General features: G+C 35.5%; 1 pseudogene; it reads left to right on the top strand.

The window, feature by feature from the left end:
- The first annotated feature begins 3,968 nt into the window (after nt 1-3,968).
- On the top strand, nt 3,969-26,027 carry LOC111724936 (annotated as a pseudogene).
- Nucleotides 26,028-26,332: the final 305 nt, after the last annotated feature.

Genomic DNA, 26,332 nt, shown 5'->3' with positions numbered 1-26,332 from the left:
AAAAAAAAAAAAAAAAAAAAAAAAAAAAAGTTAATTCTTCGAAGATATATAAAAATAATAGATCTCTTGCTCGATTAAACAGGATTAGAAGAGAAAGGACCAAAATAAGCTCAATCAGAAATGAAAAAGGAAGTAGTATGACTCATACCACAGAAATACAAAATAAATATCATTTATAAATATAAATGTCCATCCAATAATGAATGGATAAATACAGTATATCCAGATGAAGGAATATTACTCAGTCAAAAAAAGGAATGAAGTATTGATATATCCTAAAATAGGGATGAACCTTGCCAACTTTATAGTAAATGAGACAACATAGTCACAAAGAACCACATATTGAATTATCCAATTAATATAAACATCTAGGATTGGCCCATCCACAGAGGAGGAAAATAGGTTGGCAGTTGCCTTTGGATATAGGTAGGTGGGAGAGTGGAAGAAATAGAGAGTGACTGCTGATGGGTAAGGGGGTCCTTTTGGTGTGATGAAAATCCTCTAAAATTGAGTATAGTGATTGTTGCACAACTATGTGAAAATTAGATAGTATGTGAATTGTATCTCAACAAATCTTTAATGAAAAAAGAGAGTGAGAAAGACAGGTGAAAGAAGAAAGAATAAGAGACCAAGATAGAAATATTTTCTGTAATTACTATCTCAGTTTTGCTCTTAAAACTTGAGCTGGGTATGGTGACTCACACCTGTAATCACAGTGATTCAGGAGCCTGAAGTAAGAGGACTGCTTGAGGCCAGTAGTTCTAGGTTGTAGGGAACTGTGATGGTGCCATTGCACTCAAGCTTCTGTGACACAGTGAGACCCTGTCTCAGAAAACAAACAAAAAAATCCTTGGTGTCAGCTTTGGCTTATGCCAAAATTACACTGACTTGACTTCTTCATAGGATATATAAAGAAAACAAAAAAACCCTTGGTGTCAGCTTTTTGGCTTATGCCAAAATTACATTGACTTGACTTCTTCATAGGATATATAAAACTTAAAATAGGTCCTCTACTTAAAACAACATAAAAAATAGGGTATATATAACATATCAATCTAACTTTAACCCTTAATGAAGTCCAGTTTGCAAGGAAATCAACGAACCTGAAAACAGGTGCTGCCAATGAGCGAAATCAGCATGGGCACTTGCTTACTGAGGGTTGACCCACCTATTCTTTTGATTGTACAATTTCCCTCAACTGGTGTTTCTCATTTGATATAGTCAGCCTTTCATATCCCTAGGTTCTCCATCCACAAATTCAACTTAAATATAAAAACAGTATTTAAAAAAGTAATAAGCAATAACTCTATAACAATAAAAATAATACAAATAAAAAGTAACAGTATAACAAATATTTACATAGAATTTACATTGCATAGGTATTATAGGCAATTCAGATATGATTTAAAGTATAATGGAGGATGTGCATAATTATGTGCATACCCTACCCCATATCTATATAAGGGACTTGAGCATCCATGATGGTATCAGCTGAGGAGTGGGGTCCTGGAACTAATCCCCCCTACATACTGCGGAAAGACTGTATCTAATTCAGGGCACATTTTGTCCATTAATAATCATTCAACAAATATTCATTTGGCACCTACTGAGTAGTAGGTACCCTAAGGATCAAGTAAACACTATAGACATAATTCTTGTCTTATGAAGTTTAAATTGAAGTGAAGATACACAATTAAAATTTAATTATGCAATTAATTTTTAACTGTAGCTATGTATGTACAGCAAAGGTTAATCCAAGTAGGAAGACCATAAAATTTGCAATACTGACTAAAATTTTGGAAAGCAAAATGAGGTGCTATTAATAGTTACATCTGTACAATAGAAATAAACTGGGACTGCCAGGAAAAAGCTGGAATGTACCAGCCACACAAGGTGTAGGAGGCCGAGTGGCCATATAATGGGCCAGACCTAGTTTGATAAGTCACCAAAAAAAAAAAAAATCTTGAGGAAAGACATCTGAGCTCTTCTCCACAGAAGGTATAGGGATTACTGAGAACAATCAGATACAAGGAACAGGATGGGAAGTTTCTGAATCAAGAAGGAGTATAGCAAGTTTAAGGAACTGAAACAGGATAGCTAAAGTGAGAATGAAAATACTGAGATAAGTTTGATAATGCAGGAGGAACAGATAACAAGCAATGGGAAAGCTTCTAAGCGGGTTTAACCATTATGGTGGCATGAGCAGGTATACATTTGTATAAGAATATTCTAGCTGAATGGTGGATAATGGATCATAAGAAGGCAAGAATAGATTTGGGGAGACCAGTTAGGAAGCTATTGCAGGATCCCAGGAGAAAGATGATATTAGTATGGTTTTAGGTAGGTTACAATAGAGATAAAGATGACACATTTGAGACATAATTAGAGTTTAATGATTGAATATAAATTGTGAAGAAGAGTGATGAATCAAGATTGGAACTCAGCTTTTTGGCTTATGCCAAAATTACATGCATCATTCCCTATGAACTCTAAAAAAGAAATCACCTCTGTGAGAAAGTGTGGCTACACAAGACAGTATATGTCTAATGATAATGCAAACACATATAATGTAAATCGTATTTGTGGCAGGAGCATTTTACTGTCAAGACAGTATTGTAGGAAAGTTAAATGAATTGGAGAATTAGGTTTCACAGAAACCTTTATTTGAAACTCCTCTTCCATTAACTATGAGCCCATGTGTATATTATTTAAGCATTCTGAGTTGACCCTTTCAAATCTATGAGGTATGTGTTCATGTAAATTAAATTAGATAATGTATATGTGGTGGGCATAAAATGTAGAGGTGTTAAGTGGATTTTGCATGATTTCTAGCTCCCCATACCATGAGTTTTCTCTCCTATTTAAAGGAAGGCATACAAAAAAAAGCAAAGGGAACAAAAACCATAATGTATGGCTTTAAGTTCCAAACCTGGTTCATAAAACCTATTATAGATAAAGGTCTGGATCCCAAAGGTTTTGATTTGCTAGAGCTGGGTATTATGGAACTCCAAAGAGTTAAGCCATGAAGATCACTGGGCAAAGTTTACATCTATATATCAATATAGATAGCTTGATTGCCCTGATAGTATGAACTATTTTCCTAGTTAGAGGAGACTGAGTTGTAGAGAGTGAGAAGAAAAGTACTCTTCTCTATAAGGATAACCAGATAGGATGGTTGTGGACAATAGAATCCCTAAAACATTTGGGGAAAACCAGTGCCTGGTTTTCTAAATGAGCCTAAGGGGTAGAATCTTCACAGAAAAGTTTCCTATTAAATTTTTTTTAAATATGCACTCAGTAAAATTTAAAAACTTGACCGACCCCACCTGCAAATGTGGGATTGCCTCCCAATATGGTGCCACATCTCAATGTCATGACAGCATTAGAGATAGCTGGAAATTATCCTTTCTTAAATTGCAGGAAATTTTGGCACCCATCAGTTATGGAGTGATAGGTAAAAGGTAGAAAATGAACATAAGGGGGATACATCACAGCCAAAACAGATTGCACATGAGGATATTATACCACAGTTAGAAGAAACAGATTGTTTCAAATAACAAAGATGGACTTTGAGAAATTAGAGGTTAAGGAAACAGAATGATAGCTATGAACTTTTCACAGACTACTCATTCACTTCATCGTAATCATCAAATCTATGGAAACTCTTGGAATCCTTGCTTTTTCATCTAGTCATTCAACAGACATTTCAGTCCCCATTACATACAAGCCCATGGGCTAAGTGCAGCCTATTCAAAGTTGAAGACATATTTTCTACCCTCAAGAAGCTTAAAATCTCGTAAGGGAGAAAGAAAGTAGGCAATAGCAGTGCAATTGTGTAATTAATAGCATTTGTCACTCTCCTTCTCGCCCTTTTCATCTTTTGTCCAGGTGACATGTCAGCTTCATAATTGATACAATGAAAAGACATACCAATATGGGAGGTACCACATTAGTGCTGAAAACCGTAAATGATTATAATGGTCGCCAAGTATGTCAACCACGTAAGTGATTTCTTATACATTATCTCTCAGACACCTGAAACTCATTCGTTTCTTGGGCAGTCCTATGAAATATGTCCTCCACCCAAACATGAACAACAGTAGGGCCTGACCCTAGTCAGAAAACAGACCACCAAATGTCCTGTGTGTTATCCATCTGTGGTATTCAGTATGACAACAAGAACCACTTCAAAAAACAATATGTGGTATTTGATAAAATAGAAGGTGCTGGAGGGAAGAGACATCACTTCAGTAAAATTAGATCCAGCTGTGAGGCACTCGGGCCAGGGCTATCTGTAAATTGCTTTTTTCCCTTGCCCTGTACATTATAGCAATCTACTACAGATCACACGAGCACAGCCAAAAGTCGTATGTCTGGCATCATGTGGACGGCATCTGGTATTTTTTAAGATACAACTAAAAAATGTTGAAAACACAATAAAACAACTGTCATTCACTTAATGCTTATGCTTATGTCTTAGTTCATGGATGGGTTTCTGACAAATAAACAATTGCATGAAGTCTCAGTTTAGTCACCTTCTTTTATTCATTTCTTTCCTTGGTAAATTATACCTTTGCCTTTCCTATTGGTTTGGTCTGAGTGTCCTTTTGTGTATGTGAGTGAGCTACTGTAGCTGGTGAAATGTTGCTGTATAAGCAGAATGAAACTATTGTTTAAGGTAGATTCAACCAATTGTCTATAGGCTCCTAAATATTATTTAACTCAATTCTGTTTACTAAAAGTCAGAGGGGTTCTGGATAATATGCTTCCTGGTGTCTAGAATTCAGGCTTACACTGTAGTAGTAAGGAAGAAACACACAGTTGGTACTTGGGAAAGTGAACCTGAGCAGTTTTGCTGGCCCTTCTGAATTATATATGAACTATCATTCCAGATCAAGTCTACCCTTTCATTTGGAAACAAATCTAAACATTTTAATAAGTTTACCTGTTAATAATTATAGCTCCAAAGTACTTTATGTATAAACTCAGGTAGTTAGAGATCATTTATTTATTGATTTGGGAAGACACTTAAGCTGTAACCAGTCGATTATATTGACTAATTCATGTCCTTTTTGCATCTAGGTGTGCAATCATGCTGTTAGGCTTAAAATTCTAAAGTAGAGATCATCTTTACTTTCTTTTTTCAAACGCTGATTCAGAAAATGGCACGTATACCACTTGTATTGAAAGCCAGGTTAGATTGTATAGTGAAAATGGCAAAAAACGTTATGACAGTCTTTTCATTTAAGTTAGAAAACCAAGATTAATGAACAGCAACTCTCCTCTTTAGAATTTACATATACTTTCAGAAATCAAGTTACATAGTACATAAAACATCGCATTTGTATTTATTTAACTCTTCCAACCACTTTTCATGCTTTAGAGTTTACATGTTTTACTATGATTTATTTTTGAGAGCAGCTACGTATGTGTTCTGGTCTGCAGACACATAGATTTCACATCCAGAAAAGCCTATGGTAGAGTTAATTGAGAGTTAATAACAACAAAAACCAAGGGTAGGATTCATTAGGACAAGTTCTCAGTGAAAAGCAGAAATGTTTGGAATTTATACATAAGGAGAAAAACTAGAAAATAATTTCATTCATTCAGTTAATTTGTAATCAAAATTAAAGATTTATATTCTGGACTTGTACTTTAGACTCTAAGTTAACTCTAGTTACTTTATCTTTAAGTAAATCACTCATTTAAAAGTAATTTATCAGAGGTAAATTATCAGTATTTATTTTTTAATTAGGGAACATATGGTATTACTACACAGACTAAATTACAAAAAGTCTACTTCATTCAAAAGCAGAATGTCATTTTTAATTATGTTGTTTCTCACTGTGTCACTTGCGTGCTACTTTGTGACCAAACGTAGTACTTATCAAGATGAACTATAATTTCTATAATCAGACTATGAGTTCTTCCAGTATCAAGGCCATGTCTCATTTATCTTTGTGCCACTACTTTCAAGAAGCTAACTGGTAGGGAAAACTAAGTGTTGAATGAAAGAATATATCATTTAAAAAGAAACATCAAATATATCGTTTAAAAAGAAACAAAAGAAAGCTTGTCAACTTTGAGACTTTTTCTCTAGCGTAATCTGTATGACAATTTCCTTTTGTTACAGACATAAAACCTAATCTGTGCCAATTGGTGATACATAAACTCATTAAAATGGAAAAATGTACAAGAATATGATAATGATGAATCAAAAAGTAATTCAAGTTGACTAATAGAACTGTTAACCATTATATTCTGAGCAAGGAGCCTAATATGGTAACATACTCCTGGGGAAATTGAATAGGTTTACTGTCTGAGTTATCGCTCACCCATCATAGTCTGGAGAGATGAGTGATCATATTACCTTCAAGAAATTTTCTCCCATGATTTATAACTAGGAGACAGCAAAACAGTCCAACAGAGGCAGAGGTTGCAAGTATAAAAGAAGATGGCCTTTGTTTCCCACCTGGCCTTGGGTCTGGTTCTGAGCTCTTATCCTTAAATAGTAGAAGGCCAAACAAAAATTAATTGGACTCAATATATATTATGTGCATGTTTAAAAAATCTAATGGTACAGAATGGCTTAAAATAACTCCTTCTAATCCTGACTCTCACTCCTGAGGACAATAACTTTTACCTTCAATAAAATCCCATCTTTCAAAACAAAGCATTTATACTGCTATCTCTTGAATTATGAATTTCAGGCATTATCAGTTGAACTCTGGTTATATGAAAGCTGAGCTTATGAAAGAACTCTAATCTCTTCTCCTCCTTCTTCCAAATATAGATAAGCAACATTTTAGGTCTTCTTTCATAAATTTTAAGGAATATATTTCCTTATTTATTTCTTTTTGCATCAACCAAAGATACATCTCATCCAATCCCAACATCAAAAGATATGACCTTCCCTAAGAGTAGTATCTGTAAGACATTACCTTCCTCAGAGTAATATCCACTTTTCCTCTTGCACCTCAAAATATTTATCATCTATACTTCTGTATTATCAGTATTTTAAAAAAAAATTACTTTCTTTAAACAGTTAACTCTCCCATGTTTTATATACAAAGTGATTCTAAAAGTTGAGACTCACTAGTTTTACATCATTCTGACCATGTGACAGAATTCCCTGCACAGCCCAGAGTGAGTAGTGGGGTGTGTTTCATAACTCCTGCCTCGTGCTTCATTTCTGTCATTCCTGGCACTTCCAATGCCCTTCGTTTTTTCTTACACCATTTGTCTCTACTACCCCTGTATATTTCCAAATGTCTATTCAATATATTGTTTAACTCCTCTGTCAGATATTTTCGATTACTGTGTTATTTATAAAATACAGTTGATAAAATAAATGCTCATAAATATTGGCCTAAAGACAATGTGTGTCTAGAATAACACATTTTGTTTGAAAATCTGTATAAAAAAATAAAAATTCTTGAAAATCAATACACTAAAAGTACAATGTGATTATGTACAAATTATAAATTACTTTTAACTTTTATTATGGGTGTTTTCTTTTTAATTTTTGAAAAGTGGTACATTGTCAATCATATTCTTTGGGCTTCACCTTCTGGGTTCAAGTCTCAGCTCTACCTGGTACTTAACATTTGTGTCTCAGTTTCCCTGTTTATGAAATGGAGGTGTAAGTGTTCTGCCACCTTTTTTATCTCATGGCACACTTAAATTATGTTGATCAAAAAAAGGAGTAAAAAGTAGGATATACTTACTGTGCTTTGAACTTGTTTCAAAAATAATTTAATTAATGATCTTTAAAACTTTTTGCAGCATGCCTAAGACCGTCTCATGGCATACCAGTGTGCCATGGAACACTGTTTGATAATCACTGATCTAAAAGCTGTTTTGAAAATCAGTTTAAATAATAAATTTATATGAAGCACTTAAAAGATTCCTGGACATGTTAAAGGCTATTATGATTTTCCAGATACTCTGTAATAAATATGCATTATGTTTATAGTCAGAAACAATAACTTTGAAACCTGTGAGAAATTCACCCAGTGAAAAAAAATTGTGTTAATTGTGGCAAACCTAGAATAAATATGACAATAATGATGATGATGATACTAATATGAATAATAATAACTTTAAATATCTTAATCTTGTAGCAAATAATCTCAAATTATCTGAATATCTCTTTAGACAAGCAAGATTCTGGGGTAGGATAGAAAGTCCCAGAGACATTACTCTGTTTTGAAGGTGGGCTTTTGCACAAGTATCTTAAGGGTGGGTCCAGAGAGAAGCAAGAAACCAGGCAGGGGGTAAAATGGTTGCTGGAGCTGAAGACAGATGGGAAGGGAAAGGGTGTGTGTGGAGGAGCATGAACTAGGTGGTTGCCAATGAAGTATTTTGGAGAGATGTCAAATTTAGAACTTTGCCAGCTGCCCAAAGATATCAATAATATGAAGAGAAAATCAGAGGAAAAGGATTCTGGAGCAAAATCAATAGCATGGGCCCTAGAAGTCCTGTCTAGTGAAAAGATTAGAAGAAAGGGGCATGGGGAGAGCAGAAATGATTGCAATTTCTATACCAACAATAATTCTCTGACAATTTTCATAGAGTTCACACCACAATAGCAACCTACAGAGATGGTGCCCTGATGAAGGCCGTTAGAAAACTGGCACTAGAAAACCATCAGAAAAACTACAGTCAGTCGTAGAAATAATTTTGCTTAAATTATTTCAATTTTTCTATAATTCATGAAAAATTAAATGCTGGAACACTGTGAAGCCATTCACACAGCTGGTTAATAGATAATAAACATTTGTATTCTAGAGCAAGACCACAAGTGGAGGCCATCAAACTAAATTATACATATTTATAAGTTGTAAGTCAAGGCAACTAACTTTAAATATATTCTATCCTCCTACTTTGGTAAATAATTTTATAACAGAAAGATAAGATGTGTGCAATTATGCTTATAGGACTGAAAAATCAGCAAAATGCCAGAGACAACTAAATTTAATCAGCACTGTACTTAAGTGGTCTGTTGATAGACTAAGCAATGAAGATCTATAGAATTCATAGTTATTTATTTTTTAAAAATTATTTTCCAATTTATGCATAGTCGATGCCATTTTGAATGTTATTTAATGATGCTAACATTTCATTTTTGAAAATTTAATTACATTTATTAAATATTTAATAAAACAAAAGAGACAACAGCAGAGCCACTGGTCATCACTAAGGTGGGAAGTGGATTTCAGGATTAGGTCAATACCGGAGCTGAGTCCTCAATCCTTTCGATTCAATACACAATTTGAAGGCAGACCAGTTGATCTGAGAGGATATGTTTCAGTACTATAACGGCCTTTTCCAGTTTCTGCTTGGACTTTGGCTCCCTCTCTACCTCTGCTCTCAAGCTTAAATCAAGTTTCAGTCTCTGTTCCAAGCTGGAATTGTGCCAGGAGCATATTTCCTCTGGCAACAAGTTGCTTCACTGATGAACTTTAGGAGATGGTGGTACAACCCACGAATTCGGTCTGGGGGAATTGGTCACTTGGAATTGGTAATGAAACTAGATTCAGCTCATCAGTTGCCAAACCTTGATTCAAATATTTAAATTCATCCAAACTTCAGAGAATTTACATGGACTTAATGAAAAGAGAGAGAGAAGCAAAAATGTTGCAATAAAGTGAAGCATATTTTTAGAAAATGTCGACTTTTGTAACTGTCAAGATTACAGATTTCATGAAATTATACTTTAATTATTTTGATTTTTCTTTTTCCAGAATAATCACACTTACCCAGAGTCCCAGCCCAGGTAATTACATGAGCATGTCAACTCATTTAATGACAGCATGGAGTTTTTTACAAGTTATGCGTAAATAATGTATTTGTACAACTGGAAGTGATTTGCAACAAATTTGACTTATCAAGCAATACTAAGTTTAGCAATGATAAATATTAGTAAAATGTTGGATGGGATTCAGACCACATTGGTTGGAATAAAGCAGCATAGGTTTCAAGGGAAGCAGGAGGTCAGTAGCACAATAAAAATCAAGAGCATTAAATTCACCTAAAGGGCCTCCCTGACAGCACTGGAGGCCAATATCTTTCCTTTATTCCCAAAGCATGTATAATGTAGGCTTCGTGCTCAAGTATAAGTAAAATTTCCTCTCATGTTTTTTCAGTAAACTTAACCATTTTCCATGAAGAAACCTCTTACGAAAAGAAAAAAAGATAGTCTCATGTACATAGTTATGCTATAAGAAATTTAAAAAAAGAAAAAGATAGTCTCCACCTCATAATTTAAATTGCAATGTTAAAATTTTTCAACAAAAGAAATAACTATTTCCTGGGATTACAGAAACCTCCACTGTGAGTTTCATGTACTTGTGGCTCCTTAGAGACAGAAACATTTCTCATCTGGACAGTCCATATTCCTACAGAGAGAACATCTTCCACCTATGCTTAGTGAATGAATTTATTAGTCAATATAACTTGTTCTTTTTTCAACATTAACTTTTTAAAAATGTTTCAATATCAATACATAAAAGTTAACATGTTTTATAACCAGCATAAGAAGGTCAGATATTGAAGAACCACTTACTTATCTACCAAAAAAAACATGCTGAGATGTAGCAATACATGTTTTATGATACGGCAAAATAAAATGTTTATTTCTTCTGTATGTAATATTCTTAAATATTAAGATTACATTCTTAAGTTTCTATATACAATATATTTCCATTCATAATGCTAGTAGCAAATCTTTCCTGCTTCTTTATTCAGACTTATTTACACATGATCTTTTTCCATAAAGAATATGAGGTATGTTTCCTTATTCTCTGAAAAATGCAGCTATGGGAATAGAGTATAATATTTTCAAATTTTCACATAAACATGTCTGACATTCTGCATTATGTGGCTCTCATCATGTACACACAGCTCTCCTCTCTTCTGGACTTTAGGTTCATACATTCCACGTAAGATTAATTACCATTCCCTGTTTTATGTACCCAGGGCGCACTGAGCCATATATCACAACAAGAATGAGTTCTAAAGCAGTATGATAAACTATCTCACCATCTTACCTTACTCAGGGATAGAGTGCTTAAAGCCAGTACATTGTTTTTTGTTTTGTTCTATCCACAGTGGTTGAAATAAAGTTAATACTAGAAAAAACTCAAGGGACATTTTAACTTTAATGACCTCCATTTGTGAGGTTATAGTCAAGTGCAAAACTACTTATAATGAAGCTGGTGTGGCATGATTTTATGGCACTGTAACAATTACCTAGGAATTACATCCATGCTGGGACACTCCACAACAGATCAGTCATCTTGTGCTCTTTGCCAGAAAGGTACTAAATGAATATATAAATAATTGTATCTATGTCTGAGATATTAGGAGCCAGTTGACACATGCTTGAGCTGCAAACTGCACAAAAGAACCAGAAATAACAGCATCTATCATCCACGCATATGCTCTCCTACCTTCATTTTAGTACGTCAATAATTAGAAGTATTTTGATGGAAAAGTTTCTGTTTTCCTCAAGCCAAAGGAGGAAATAATCTGTAACACTTAGACCTTGTGAAGGCTGAGTAGAGCCAAACTGTAGCTAAGGTGGGGTTTAAGAGATGGGAGAGCTTCCCCTGGTTATTTCACACTTCCCCCTTGCATAAGTACTTATGCAAATGTTTACTTAGTCATCTCATGTAACTTGGGCAATATGCTCAGAGTATTGTGGAGTTATTTGCTCCTACTGTGAGTTATTGACAAAATTTCCTCTCCTTGTTGTGAAAAGCAAGGTAGTGTGAAGGTTCTGCTTGACTTATGTTTGGGAGGTCTTTTGTTGTTATTTGCTTTCTGACAGAGGGACTGGAAATTGTTTGGACTTTGGAGCAGACTTTGTGATATTTGGATAATGCTCTGAAAGTGGTGTAAGAGCATGTGGCTCACTTGTGCAAAGCAAGTCAAAAGATGCAGTTAAAGTACATTTCTAAAAAATCTGAGTGACCTGAGAAAAGTTCCTAACACTACCAATTATGTGGAACAATAAACTCACAGTGGCTAAGATGTCTAGGAAGGTGCTTAACTATCACCTTTGCAACCTGAGTTTAGCCATCCTGAGAATTAAGTGAACCATTTGCATGCTACTACGTGTCACCAAGGTCTAAAATAAAGTTTTTGAATAATAGCAACACAAATGAAACTCAATGCTATAGTGACTAACTCCGGACTTCTTTATCTATAAAAGGATACTAGCAGGGAAATAAACTGCCAAATATGTAAAGTAGTGAACTATTAATTAGAGGATAGACATTTTCATTAAAGGACATATACCTTTTCTTCAATTGTATCATCTATAGAATTCCAGTTGAAAAATAGCAGGGTCAATTCAATACCCTTTGTGAACTGAGGTCTGGGTGAAGCATTCTCCAGCACTTCCCAGTCTCCCACTCACTGCTCTCTGCACATGCCACACTCCTAGGAGAAAGATGCTCTCTCCCTAGACTCCAGAATCTAAAAGTAAAATTTAATTAAATACATGACTTAATTGACATACTGCTGAGTTCCTTCATCTACAAAAATAAAACATCTTTACTTGGGCGGCACCTTTGGCTAAGTGGGTAGAGCACTGGCCCTACCCCAAAGGGTGGTGGGTTTGAACCCAGACCCAGGCCAGCTAAAACAGCAGTGGCAACTGCAACAAAAATAGCCAGGTGTTGTGGCGGGGGCCTATAGTCCCAGCTACTTGGGAAGCTGAGGCAAGAGAATCGCTTAAGCCCAAGAGTTGGAGGTTTCTGTGAGCTGTAATGCCACGGCACTCTATCAAGGGTGACAGAGAGAGACTCTGTCTCAAAAAAAAAAATCTTTACTTAAAGATGTGTGCACACAGTCAAAATTGTACACATAGGATGAATTAATTCTGTAGTAAATCTGTCAAAATGAGAACCAATACACCAAACCCAGCCCCATTTCTGATATGCAGGAGCACCAGCCTGCCCCATCAGCACAAGGTACTTCTGTGCTCCTCTCCTATCAATCAATGGCACGTTATTCACCAAGTGGAACACTTTTCTGCCGCCAAACCTTATGATTAGGGACATTATTTCGTGCCCTTCAGTTTCCCTTAGGGAATATTTAAGTATTTTAATAGCATAGCTAAAATTATGATTTGTGTGACAGATTTAGCCACAGAAATTTCAACGAACGTGCATTTCTAAGAAGTGCCAGTTCCAGGACCTCAGCTGCAGCACCTGTTCTTATTCTGCTCTCTGGCTACCCCTCCCTCAGCCCTGTCAGCTCCATCACTGTTAGGACAGGATCTAGGTGGTTCCTGAGTTGTTATCACTAAACATTAATGACTGGAATGACCAGAGAGGTCTGCCACTACTAGTGTAGCAATATAATTCTTCATCTAGGGTATCTCCTTAAAACAATATAAAACTAGAGTCAGTGGCAATCCCAGATCAGAAACATGCTGCCCTTGAAAGATGCCCATTCTCAAGGGTACAAGTGAATCTTTCTATGAGTAGAATATGAACGTTTTAACACAATAACTAAGAAAATGACATGAAGGCTATGTTAACCAGTTTGATGGAAGTGTTTCGGATTGTGTTTGAAAACACCACACTGTACCCCAGAAGTGCATTAATGTACACAGTTACCATTCAATTAAAAAAGAAAGAAAGAAAGATGCCCATTCTATCTCTGGAGGATGGGGAGCTGCCTGACACATTTTTCTGTGTCACATCAACCAGTGATGTGAAGACAATTAGGAAGGTGTAAATTTTTTTGGCTGTGCAGAAAAGGATAGATCAATATTACCTTGTGTAAACCAGAAAATACTTTCTCTCCTGAACTAAGTTTTTATATCTACTAATTAATTCATTCACTCACTCATTCTCACTAGTAAGCAAGATTCTTAAGCATAGCCAAATAAGAGTTAGTATCTCAGCCAGTTCCATCTTCAGATATTCATGGTATGTTTATTAATATCTTCCTTTGGTGAGCTACTGCATTTTGAGACCTTGTCATTACCAGTCAAGGCTATAATGAGAACAAGTTCTACACATCCTTGCATAGGGAAGAAATCAAATCAAAATACTTTAAATTTCCTAGGCTGGCTAATTATAAAAGACTAGCTTCTTGATATGCTTCCTTAAAGGAGTAAAGAGTTAGAAATTCAGGTCTATCAGTAAATGGAAATAAGATGGCCTTTGTAAGTCCTGACTATAGCAAAAGAAATAAGGACTGAGAAAAAAAAAATCAGACAGGAATAAGATAGAAAAGAAATAGAAACCAGAGAGGATAATAGAAGAGAAAGTAAAATAGGAGAGAAAGGGGGCTGAAGGCAAACAAGGACTCTAAGACCGAAATAGGCCCTCACCAGCTATCGCACTAAGTTGAGAGGAAGAAAAGGCAATTGTGGAGGTGGAAAAAATGGAGTAGACCAAGTGGTATGAGGCAGAGAACATCAACTTCTCACCAACTCCACCACTTCCACACGATACAGGATGGCATCATCATTGTGAATTATTACAGTAGTTTCTTGTCTCTTTCTGACCCTCGCTGCTCCTCTACTCAGAATCTAAAATGATTGTTATAAAAGGTAGTCCTATCAATTCCCTGCTCAGAACATTCCAAGATGTTCTTCCTTCCCCCTCAGAAAAACATTCAAAGTCCCAATGACAGCTTCCAAGTCCACACACTACCTGGCCTAATTTACCTCCTGTTCAGCACTCCACAGCGAGGCCCCCTTCTGTTCTTGAACACATTAGGTTTATTTTCTCTTCAGGGCCTTTATGCGCATAGTTGTAACTCTCTCCTGCAAGACCTTCTCACAGGTTATTTCTCATATTTGGTGGTCTTATTTCATAAGTCACTTTGACAGTGTCTAGGTCACAGATGAAACGCAAGACTTGGCAATGGGAATGCTTGTTTCTACAGGTGATTTAGCAGTATTTTGTTTAAAACAAGACTAATTTGTGTTTTTATAGATCACAGAAATAATGCCAGTGTATGGAAGAAACAGCAGCATAGCTTCCAGCCTTATATAATAAAGAACTTCCAAAATTAGAATAGTTTTCCTTTTATTGGCTTTCCTCAGTATGGAGATACTCATATAGCAAGTAATCAAAAAAATTAAATTAATTAATAAATGGAATTCTTAATTATTTACCTGGACTTGATGTCATTATTTAAAATACAAAGTGGAGACAGTTGGGATGACTTTCTTTATTAAGAATTTATCTAGACTTTCATTTCATACCATCTATAACTATCATAAGGTCAAGAACTGTTTGTTCACAGGAGATATGTATCATAACTCTCTGAGCTATCAGTTCTCACCTCAATACTATGACCTTAGTTGCTATGTTTTTGTACTCTACAAAGTTTAATCATCCAGAAATCAAAATTCCCAACCATGTCTGTTCCCACTTTTCCTTACTTGTCCCAAATTCAAATAATTGTCCCAAAGCTGTATTGACAAATTGAGAAAAATCTCAAAGGTGATGAGAACCAATGAAAATCACAAATTTCTTCTCACATTTCATCATCTTATTTCTAAACTCATAATGATTCAATTTTAAAGATTTGCTGGCTTTGCTATTGTTACAAAATATGTTCCCTGATCTACTTCCTATACAATTTCATTAGTCCTTTCTACATTTATTGAAACTAGCGATAATAGCATTGACAATGACTAGTTTGGTTTAAATTATTTTTATTACTAATCCAATGACATTGTTTTCCCATACATAGTTTTTTCTATGCTATTCTTCTTATAGAGGATCCCAAATTCTCTCTATGCTTAGCGTATATAACTCAGAAGAAAAGCCTTTGCTTATCTTTGGAGACTACCTCAGTCACTCAAATTCAGAGTCCTCTATTTCTTAGAACTCTCACACTCTCACAGCAATTAAAGCCTAGACTTTAATTGCCTGGTAAGTCCAAAGAAGGCCCTCCAAATGCCTCCTCCTCTGCCTTTGTTCTATAGATGAAGGAGAGTTTGTATCCACATACCACCATCTGGTATTCTGGGATGGACTTGTGAGTGCCTTAACCAACAGAATGTAGCAAAAATGAACATTCTGAGATTTCCAATCCCAGGACTTAAAAGTGCCAAAAAACTCAACTTTCTGATTCTTGAAAGCCTTAAGCCATGATGAAAGAAGTCCAGGACACCCCAGTAATAAAAGAGGACACATGAAATAGTTCTGGATGAAATATCACTGAGAGAACAAGTCCATCAGAGGGATCCTTAAGGCCAAATGTAAATGAAGAAGTCATGGCTAGCCCAGTCTAGCTATTATCTGTTTGAAATGGCATGAGAGACTTTAAGAGAACCAGCAGAACTGCACAGCTGAGCCCCAGCCAATTCACAATATATGGAAAATAATAAAATTACTCTTATCTTAAGCCATTACATTTTAGCATGGTTTGTTACACACCAATAAGTAACCAAAACAGGTAGTCATGTTAGAAACATAGATTTTTATATAGCTAGCATGTCTTTGAATATTAGTAGACTGTCCTATGCCTTCAAGTTGTTTTCTGTGATACATCTTTAAACTATAAATCTATTTATGGTAAAGAATCTTTTGAGTTTTTTAGATAGAGTTTTACTCTGTTGCCCTGAGTAGAGTACCATGGTGTCACTATAGCTCACAGCAACCTCAAACTCTTGAGTTCAAGATATATCCTCCTTCCTCAGCCTCCCAAGTAACTGGGACTACAGGCATCCGCCACGATGCCTGACTAGTTTTTCTATTTTTAGTGTAAATGGGATCTCACTCTTGCTCAGGCTGGTCTCCAACTCCTGAGCTCACGCAATCCACCTGCCTTAGCCTCCCAGAGTGTTAGGATTACAGGTGTGAGCCACCACACCCAGCTGAGAATGTGTTTTAATGTTTTATATCCCCCTTCATTCTCAAGCACAGTGCCTTAAAAAGTAGGAGGTTGTGAAATAACATTCAGTATCTTAAAAATTATAGAGTCCCATCTAATTTTTTTTTTTGCTCTTAGAAACTTTACAATAAAACAGGTTTTATTATTATAATTTCCTTATAAAAAACTTTGAGGAATATATCATGAATAAGGTTTTAGAATCTGAAACATTATTTTGATATCATTTATATCTTGTACCTTTATTATTTTTCATACATGAAGAAGCATGCTACATAGTTATTAAAAAACAATATAAGAAAATAGAGTTACTTTGAAGCCTCCCTTAAAAAGCCAAGTGGAAAAATGACTCAGCTATATCCAGAAACAAAGTAACATTTAAAATTCCAAATGACTGTAAGTAAAATTCTATTACTTAAGAGCATAGAATCTATATTACTGGTAATATCCCAAAACACTTTAGAAGACTTATGTGAGTAGCAATGAAATGATTGCATTTCCAGAAAGAACAGTTAGCATGTTTATTGCCAGTTCTTTCTGTACTTCTTCAGTGATTCAATCTTTTGGCTAGACATTATCACTGGAGGCTTATTCGAAAAATGTTTCAAATAACTACACATACCTTCAGAACCTTTTTCTTAAAACTTCCAGAAATACTTCATCAATTTAATGATCTCATTGGCTAAATAGCTTTAGCTGTACAATTTTGCACCTACCTCAAATATCATTTAGGGAACAAAGTGTATGAGGGATAACTAATGATCTATCTGACATTTATTTCTTATTATAGAGTTGTTGTAAGTATTCTGGACATTCACTTCATTTTAGAATGTGTCATAAAGAAAAAGAATAAAATGATACATAATTTTAAAAATACCTGCAGAACTTAAAATGTAAGAAGTTTAAACTATAGACATAAAATACAAATTAAATTTTTGAATTTAGGCATGTTTAAAACCACATAATTGTGTAATATGTTTATGGGTATAAATTGGTCCTCAGAGTACATGTATTTTCTGTACTTTCTTGGTAGTGTAATCTAGGCTTACTCTGGCTACACAGTCTGAGAAAGAAATAGGACAGAATAACAATAACAAATGTCCTGATTCAGTATCCAAACAACTGAAAGTACTCGAACAAAATCTTGATTGTGCTCAGAGAGATCAATGGCCTAGTCAAAAAAAAAAAAAAAAAGTCACTTTTTCCAGGTTCCAATGCAGCTCATTGTGGTCATATGACAAGTTCAAGTCAACAAGATGAAAGGCTTCTTGTCTACTGATCCAGGGACCACCCTTTTCTGTTTCTCTCCAACTCCACAGTATAGAACCATAAAGATATCTGGACATGTAGCAGCTGTCTTGAAACTATGGGGATATGCACAAAAATAAAGGCCTTCACATCAAAGATTGAGAAGAAAGAGAAAAAAAAAACAGGACTTTCACAAAATAGGTAAGCCATTGCAGTATTCCTAAAATACTCACTTCCACAATTTATCTAAGCCACTGTATTTGATATTTTCATAACTTACATATCTACATTCCAAATTAAGTCCTCTACATCACAGTTTAAAGTCATAACTTCTGTGTTACTTTTAACTGATTAAAGGCCAAAATGATTCAGACACTAAACAAATCACTTTATGTGAACTTTTTTTTCTTTGTGAATTCTTCCTGATCTACTACCTCTTCTTTCAGAACTTCAAGGCTCTTGGATAATCGTTTCAGACCTGACCCATTATAACAGGATCCAAATTAGTTTCACTGTCCCATTTCTTTTTTTTTTTTTTTTTTGAGACAGTCTATGTCACCCTCTGTAGAGTTTTGTAGCATCACAGCTCACAGCAACCTCCAACTCTTGGGCTTAAGCGATTCTCTTGCCTCGGCCTCCCAGGTAGCTGGGACTATAGGCACCCACTACAATGCCCAGGTAATTTTTGTTGCAGTTGTCATTGTCGTTTAGCTGGCCTAGGCCTGGGCCAGGTTCGAACCCAGCTTCCTTGGTGTATGTGGCTGGCGTTGTAACCACTGTGGTATGGGCACTGAGCCTGTCCTATTTTCTCTTAACCCATCAGTTACTACTGAAAGGTGGCCTCACTAATGAACCAGATAACAATGAAAGAAACTATCAAAAGAAAGTAAGAGAGGACAGCACCACTGCACATGGTTCACCTCTATAATCCTAGCACTCTGGAAGGCCAAGGCAGGTGGATTGCTTGAACTCAGGAGTTGGAGATTGCTGTGAGCTATAATACAATGGCACTCTACCCAGGGCCATAAAGTGAAACTTCATTCCAAAAACAAAGAAACTCACAACACACAATTGCCCCTTTATAGAAAAACTCAAAGCACAAGTGTCCTTGTTTTGTTTTGATTAAAAGCCTGGAACACCTAGGACTCAATTCATCTGCAAGCCTAACTTGTTAAAAATCTCTGAGTGTCTCACAGCCTTGAAGAGTCCTATATGGACAGTAGGGGAGAGAGCTCTCTGCTTGAATTCTCACCAGACCCCACTGCAAGGACTCTGATAAGCCTCACAGAGAAAAAGAAACAAAAATAAAAAACATACAGAGAAAGCTGCTTTACAGTCCTCTGCTATCAGTGTACAATAAATTAAAAAAGCCATTTTCACCCTTTAAAAGTCTGAGTAGCTTTTCCTCAGCTGCCGGCAATACCCTGCACCTTTTCAGTGCCTTGTCATTTTCTTTCTCCTTTTTCTTTCTTCCTTTCTCTTCCTTCCTCTTTCTCCAATAAGTAAAATCAACGTTTTACTACTTTTTATCCTAATCTTTGGGTAAGAAATCTTTCTCCATCTGCAATGTGAGCTCATTGAATCACCACCCTACAAAGTAGAATAATCTTCTGGAAACCATTTCCTTTACTTACAACCCCAAAGAACTTCACTGTCTGCTGGCCCCTTCACTGACTCCGATCGCTGTTTCAAGTCTTCCACCATTCAGAAGTCTTCCGACTAGATCTTTCATCTCATCACATATGCCTTCTTCTCATCTTGAGTTACTCTTGTGATTTATTCCTTCTTGTCTCATTGTACCATTTCCTATGTGTTTTCTATCAATTTTCTACCTACATTATCATTTTCCACCAAGCCTGAACTTGGCACAAACACACACACACAAAACTACATTAGAAAGCCTTTCTGACCCAAATCCTTTACATTGTATCTCTGTGATTACTAGGAACTGGGTTTTTAAAAAAAATTCACTGACAAATATTTGAGTAAATTCTTTATTTCAGAATTTTAAGAGGGTACAAATATTCTGGTTACATAAATTGCTTTTGTACTCAGTTCTAAGTGTGCCAATCATCCGGACAGTGTACATTGTATCCATTAGGTATGATTTCACCCACCCCTACCTTTTCCCTCCCCTCTGCTTGATTTTCCTTGAGTTTTACTTGCATCTGTGCAAATGAGTGCTGATCAGTTAGTTCCAATTTAACAGTGAGTACATGTGTTTTTTTCATTCTTATACTTAGAATAGTTTCCAGTTCCAACTAGATTGTTGCAAAAGGTATGTTTATGGCTAAGTAGTACTCCATGTTATACATATACCATATTTTATTAAACCACTTGTGTATTGTTGGGCACTTGGGTTGATTCCACATCTTTGCAATTGTGAATTGTGCTGAATAAACAATCTAGTGCAGTGTCTTCTGATAAAATGACTTTCCCCCCCCCTTTGGATAAATACTCAGTAGTAGAATTGATGGATCAAATGGTAGTTCTACTTTTAGTTGAGCTACTCATTTAAAAATTGGTCAAAAGACAATAAGCAAATTCTATAGTGAATATTCTGCATGGTTTGACTATGTCCCACAAAATGCTTGTGATGGATACTTAATCCTCAATACAACAGTGTGGGAAGGTGGGGCCTACAGGGAGGTGTTTAGGTCATGAGAGCTCCACCCTCATGAATGATTGATGCCAATTATAAAAGGGGTCAAGGCTTGAGTTCCATCTTGTTCTCTTGCCTTTCCATCTTCTACCATAGGATGACACAACTAGAAAGCCCAGACTAGACAGCCTGCAACCTTGGACCCAGGACTTCTTAGTCTTAGAACTATAAGAAATAAATCTCTGTTCTTTATAAATTATCCAATTTAGGTATTCTGTTATAGCAGCCCAAATGTTTAAGATATACTCTCATATAAATAGATAGTAAAAGAATCTTATCTCTCCCTCTACTTGAGCGCTCAACACACAGCAAGAATGAAATGTGCCCAACAAAACTGCACATATATACATTTACAAATTCATACTATTCATATTACCCAAGAAGATATTATTAGACCTCATATGCAAGTATGATTCATTAATACTCAATCTAAGATCCACTTAAAATCTAAATTGACCAAAAATGTACATAATATTGAAAATTTGTTTCTAGTAGTATGATTTTGAAAATAAAAACTTTAATTAACTTATAATTAAATTTTAATAAACTTTTTAAAGTGCATGAAAATGTTGTACAATCTTGAAATTTGTCCTTATTTCATTAACTAAGAGAAGTAATGAATGATATGTACTGTATAAGGTTATTTTTTAAAAATAATCACAAAGTAAAATTTTATAGGAGAAATTTGTTTTCAAGGCTATAACTTAAACTTATAATACAAACCAAATACTATACATGTTAGAGTCCAGTATTTTTTCCCTGCACAGTAAGTATAACGAAAATTATAGTACACTCAATCCCAACTTTATTTTCAAATTTGAATTTTAGTAATTATGTTTCACAAACTGCAAAATCTTAAACTTAAATGCCAGTAGGAATACAAATAAATGTTTCTTCTCCACATTTAAATCTTGGCAGCCTTAACTCCCAAAGCTCTCCCAAAGAGAAAATTTGATTTAAAAGCCATTAGAAACTCAGAAATTAAGGAGTTTTATCATTGACAAACTATAGGTGGAAAATTCACTGTCTCAAAACATAAAAATGCTCATTTTCCATTCCTTGTGTGTCAGAGGTAGGAACTAAAAAAAAAAAAAAATGTGTTTTCCTGCTTTATCAGTATGAAATCCCTAAGTGGTAGCTTTAAATACTCTTTTCATCATAAACATACATATTTTTGCACATGGATAACATCATTTTTCCTTACACTAAGATATCTTAGTTGCACTTTAATTCCAACTCATGTAAAGTCCTAAAAATCTACCATTATGTCACAATTCCATTTTAATTACATCCTCACCTCCAAGTTTCCAATATTTAAAGGATTAGACTATTATATTGTCTGTTCTACCTGAGAATTAAGAAATACCAAGTCATTTTACATCTCCCAGATTTCAAGCCTCACCAGGACTATTATCTTCAGCCTATTTACCTACATGAAAATTGCCGGCCACAGGCAATTGTGAACATCATATGAGCATCAAGTTTCCTGATCTGCTACTAACTGAATAATTGTGAATAATGTATTTCTTACAGGTTTCTTATTAGGACTAAATATCCTAACCATTATGCAAACAGGGTGTTTCTGGGATGCTTTTACTCCATCATGATTACCAAGGTAGTGAATTGGATTTATATATCTCACTCTATTTCAGTAATTCTCCCTCTTCACGTCTACCAATCCTGATCAAGTGGGGAAGAGATTTGGAGGGGAACAAGGTTAAAGACAGACATACTAAATTCCCTTTAAGTTTTCATGTTTTGCATATAATAAGGTAGACAGTTTTATTTACTCCTTCACAAGAGTTTCTCATGAGAAAAGCAAACTTGATAGAAAGCACTGGACATGGAGGCTCACACAGAGGATGGCTGAAAATGCAGTGCAGAGGGAGAGCCACTGAACACTGAGAAAGAATAGTGGTGACAGTTCTCTGTGGAGAGTGGGAGAAGCAGAAATTTAGGCATATTTCATCAATAGGAAACTTATCTGAACAAAAACCTTAGAAGCTTATGTGTGAAATGTTACAGAAAACCCTTTTTCATTTAAGATAGCCTAAAACTACCATTTGCATTATTCTTCAAAACATTTGAAGGCAGGTTTCTATTTCCTTGAATATGATACAGAACTAGGCCCAAAAGTATGCGTTAAGTGGTTTCTATCACTCATCTCAACCAGTATGTACCTGAGGGCTCAATTAATGCCAGAACAGTAGTACATTTTGTAAGACTACCCATCCAGAATTCTAGACCAGGTTTAGAATCAGATGTATCTTCAATCACCACTCTAAAACTTAGCAATAGTGTGTTCTCACCATGCCTGTAAACTCTTAGAGTTAGGAAACAAAGGAGTACAGGAAAAGACAAATAACTGTGTGCTATTACAATTCCGAGGACAACATCACCAAGAAAATATATATACACACACATATGTACATATATATTGTTGAGATAAGTATAGTTGGAGAAGGTGCTGACTATACAAACAGCCAAGTCCTATATGGTAGTATTATCTGTACACTAAATTCAGAAAGTCTACGAAACTCTCTTGGGAAGCTATAAATTGGACTTTAGTTAATCTATACTATTTAAATACAAGAATTCTTAACAAATTTGAGTTCCTTTTGGAGGAGAGAAATGAGGTGGATAGGAGATATTCTCAAATGAGTTCAAACATTTTGCCCTGCTCTACTGCCTGAGACAAGATTCCTTACGGACCTGGGTGCTGCTCATGGACTTGCAATTAAGCAAGCATTGAAACCAAGGGTATAGCTTAAGTGCTATCACAAACATGAGAACATTTTAGAAAATACCATGTTGACAAAGAGAACACAACTGAGTCATGGCTAGGACATGCCACTAAAATTGGCCTGAAATGTCAAAAGAAAAGCCAGATTTTACATTTTCAAATGGATTTTGGAGTCAAATGTTCACAGAAGCATTGCAGTTAACATTAGCAAAACCTAAGCATAATGAATCAAAAAATATGTCCCCCACGTCCAAGTGATTACAGATATATTATTCTCATATTGTCCAATTTTTCCCAAGAAGCCAGTAATTAAACTTATATGTGGAATTCATTTTGAAAAACCTTTACATGGAGCAAAAAAACTTATCTGCGGGTTGCCAGTTTATGACGTATGGTTTTTCCATCCTACTATAGATGGCCAGATGACCTCAACCTGAACACAAACCACTTTCCCCAGCTCATCTACCTCCTGTTGGGAACTCAACATGCAAATCCCAGACTCTACACTTTGTAATATACTGTCCTTAGGCAATGCTGCTGTTCACTAAAGAAACAGAAGTCCTGATGGCTGTGAGGCCACAAGGAATCCTCAAACAGATTTAACAGATCTAGGCCATTTTTCTCTTAAAGTATATATTTCTATGTTAACTAGAAATATGTTTCTAAATTATGTTTTAAAATGTAAGTAAACAGCCAAAAGTGTCCCAACTCCATAAAAATTGTATCTTGACACCACTTCTATCTTCCAACAGTTTTTTTTTTTTTTTCTCATCTGTAGATTTAGGCAAAACAAGAAGAGTAATTCCAACATGAATCTTAACTTTGAAAAGTTTGTTTTTGGTACAAGCCAATTTTTGAAAACAATTACAGGAACAAAATTAGTATTGGGGGCTCAGAAATAACATTTTGTTTATATTAGAGCCTTGAAGGAGAGAAGCTGTTTCATGTATAACCTTCCTTGAATCTACATTGCATTTTGTTCCCATTTCTGTTCTCCTCTCTTTACTTCTAATATTCCCCCATGATTTCCTATAATTGTTGGTAATTCTAGTGCAGTAAACTTATGGCCAGTGTTCCCACTGTAAACCAAAAAAATATATATAATATTATTACAGAAATCATTTAAGACAGCTAAAATCTGCTACAGCGGTAAGAAATGCAGAGACTAAGACTCTGCTATTACCGTGGAGGCACTTGCCAATTCTAGGCAAAGGAAGGAAGTTGAGACTCAAGGCTGCTATAGCAGAGCTTCTGATGGAAACCTATGACCTTCAAGATCAGTTTTTATTCAGGACATTTATAAAATGTTTGTACTCATGAGCAAGACTCTGAAAAGTAAAGCAGAGTTTTTGGTATTCTCGTATGTCAATACATGCCAGAAGATACCTTCCCCCACCAAAAAAAAATCAAGCTCACAGTTACACCTTGAGAGCGAAGCATAAACAAGAGGCCAACTGAGCCTCATCAGAAATACAACTCAGCCTTGAGTCAGCATAGTTACTGATTAGATTAGGGTGATCAACCACCACTCCATCTGCATAGTGAGGAAAGAATGACCCCTCTGTGGAGAACATCTTTTTTCATGTTGAACACAATATCCAGCATATGATTAAAATTTATTAGGCCTGCCAAAAGACAGGAGTTCATGACAATAAAACAAGAGAAAAAACAAGTAACAATTGAAATATTGGGATTAGCTGATAATTGCCTCAAAATAAATACACTAAATATATCTAAGAAAAGAATGGATGGGCAAGCTAGATAAAAATATTAAGAATTTCATCAGATAGGCAAACAGGGATGAGGAGGAACAGGGGATGGTGTTAGCAGGAATGCTGACTAGTGTCAGAAGCTGTGGGTTGCCAGCTTTTATGACATGAGTTCCTTCGTGATCATGGCAGTGAACAAGAGCATACTCACCAATTACAGGTGGTGGCCACAGTGGCAGTTCTCTGTATGGGAAAAGCACACAGAGTAGTCAAGTTTCCTGACCTTGACAGAAATGTACCTCAAAAGATGTTTTTACTACCTCTACTATATTTTGGAAACCAAATCACAGGACTGTTCAGCACAAAGAAACTGAACTAATTATGTACATACATATAAGGCACTTTGGAATAAGGTAAGATATATTCAAAACCATCTATATTATAAGAGGTTATCTCTTTGATTAGTGCAAGAAAAATGCTCTGGGAATTTAGAGAAAGACACAATTACATCCATAAGAATAATCAGAGAATTTCATAAGCTGGCCAGGATTCTCAGTTCTAAGAAGGTCCTCCATCCTGTTTACAATATGTGTTGAAGAAGTTTTACTCAAGAAGACTTTCTTAAAGTATTGAAATGACTGCATTTGCAAAGATAATTGGAGCCTTTGTAGCTGCCACCTCTCACTGGGCATTTGATCTGGAAAGGTATGCTTTTATTCTGGTAAATGATGTTGTGACAGCAGCAACAACTGCATACATAAAACAAAAATTAGATTCAAAACATAAGCTGTAACCATGACTACTGAAATAGGCTCTGTATCTGAAGAGAAGACAGACTCTGACCAAATGGAACAAACGCAACCAAGAAGAAACCGAAAGAAGTAGCAGAAAACCAGCAGAATCAATAATCCAATCAAGAGAAGAAATGTTCCCAGCCATCACCTGTAGCATCACCTGAAAGCCAAAGTAGCATATGCCACCAGAAGAGACAGAAAGAGTCATCTGAGAGAAGCAGTATTTCTTGATCCCTACCACCATCGCTTAAGAAACAAAAGTCATGTACCTTTATTAGTGGCCAAAGATGGAGGAGATAAAAAA

The sequence above is a fragment of the Otolemur garnettii genome, unplaced genomic scaffold (genome assembly GCF_000181295.1).
Source record: "Otolemur garnettii isolate 467f Iridium unplaced genomic scaffold, OtoGar3 scaffold00002, whole genome shotgun sequence".
Classification (NCBI taxonomy): Eukaryota; Metazoa; Chordata; class Mammalia; order Primates; family Galagidae; genus Otolemur; species Otolemur garnettii.
The sequence above is the reverse complement of the archived record's forward strand: the minus strand, read 5'-3'. Positions and strand labels throughout refer to the sequence as shown.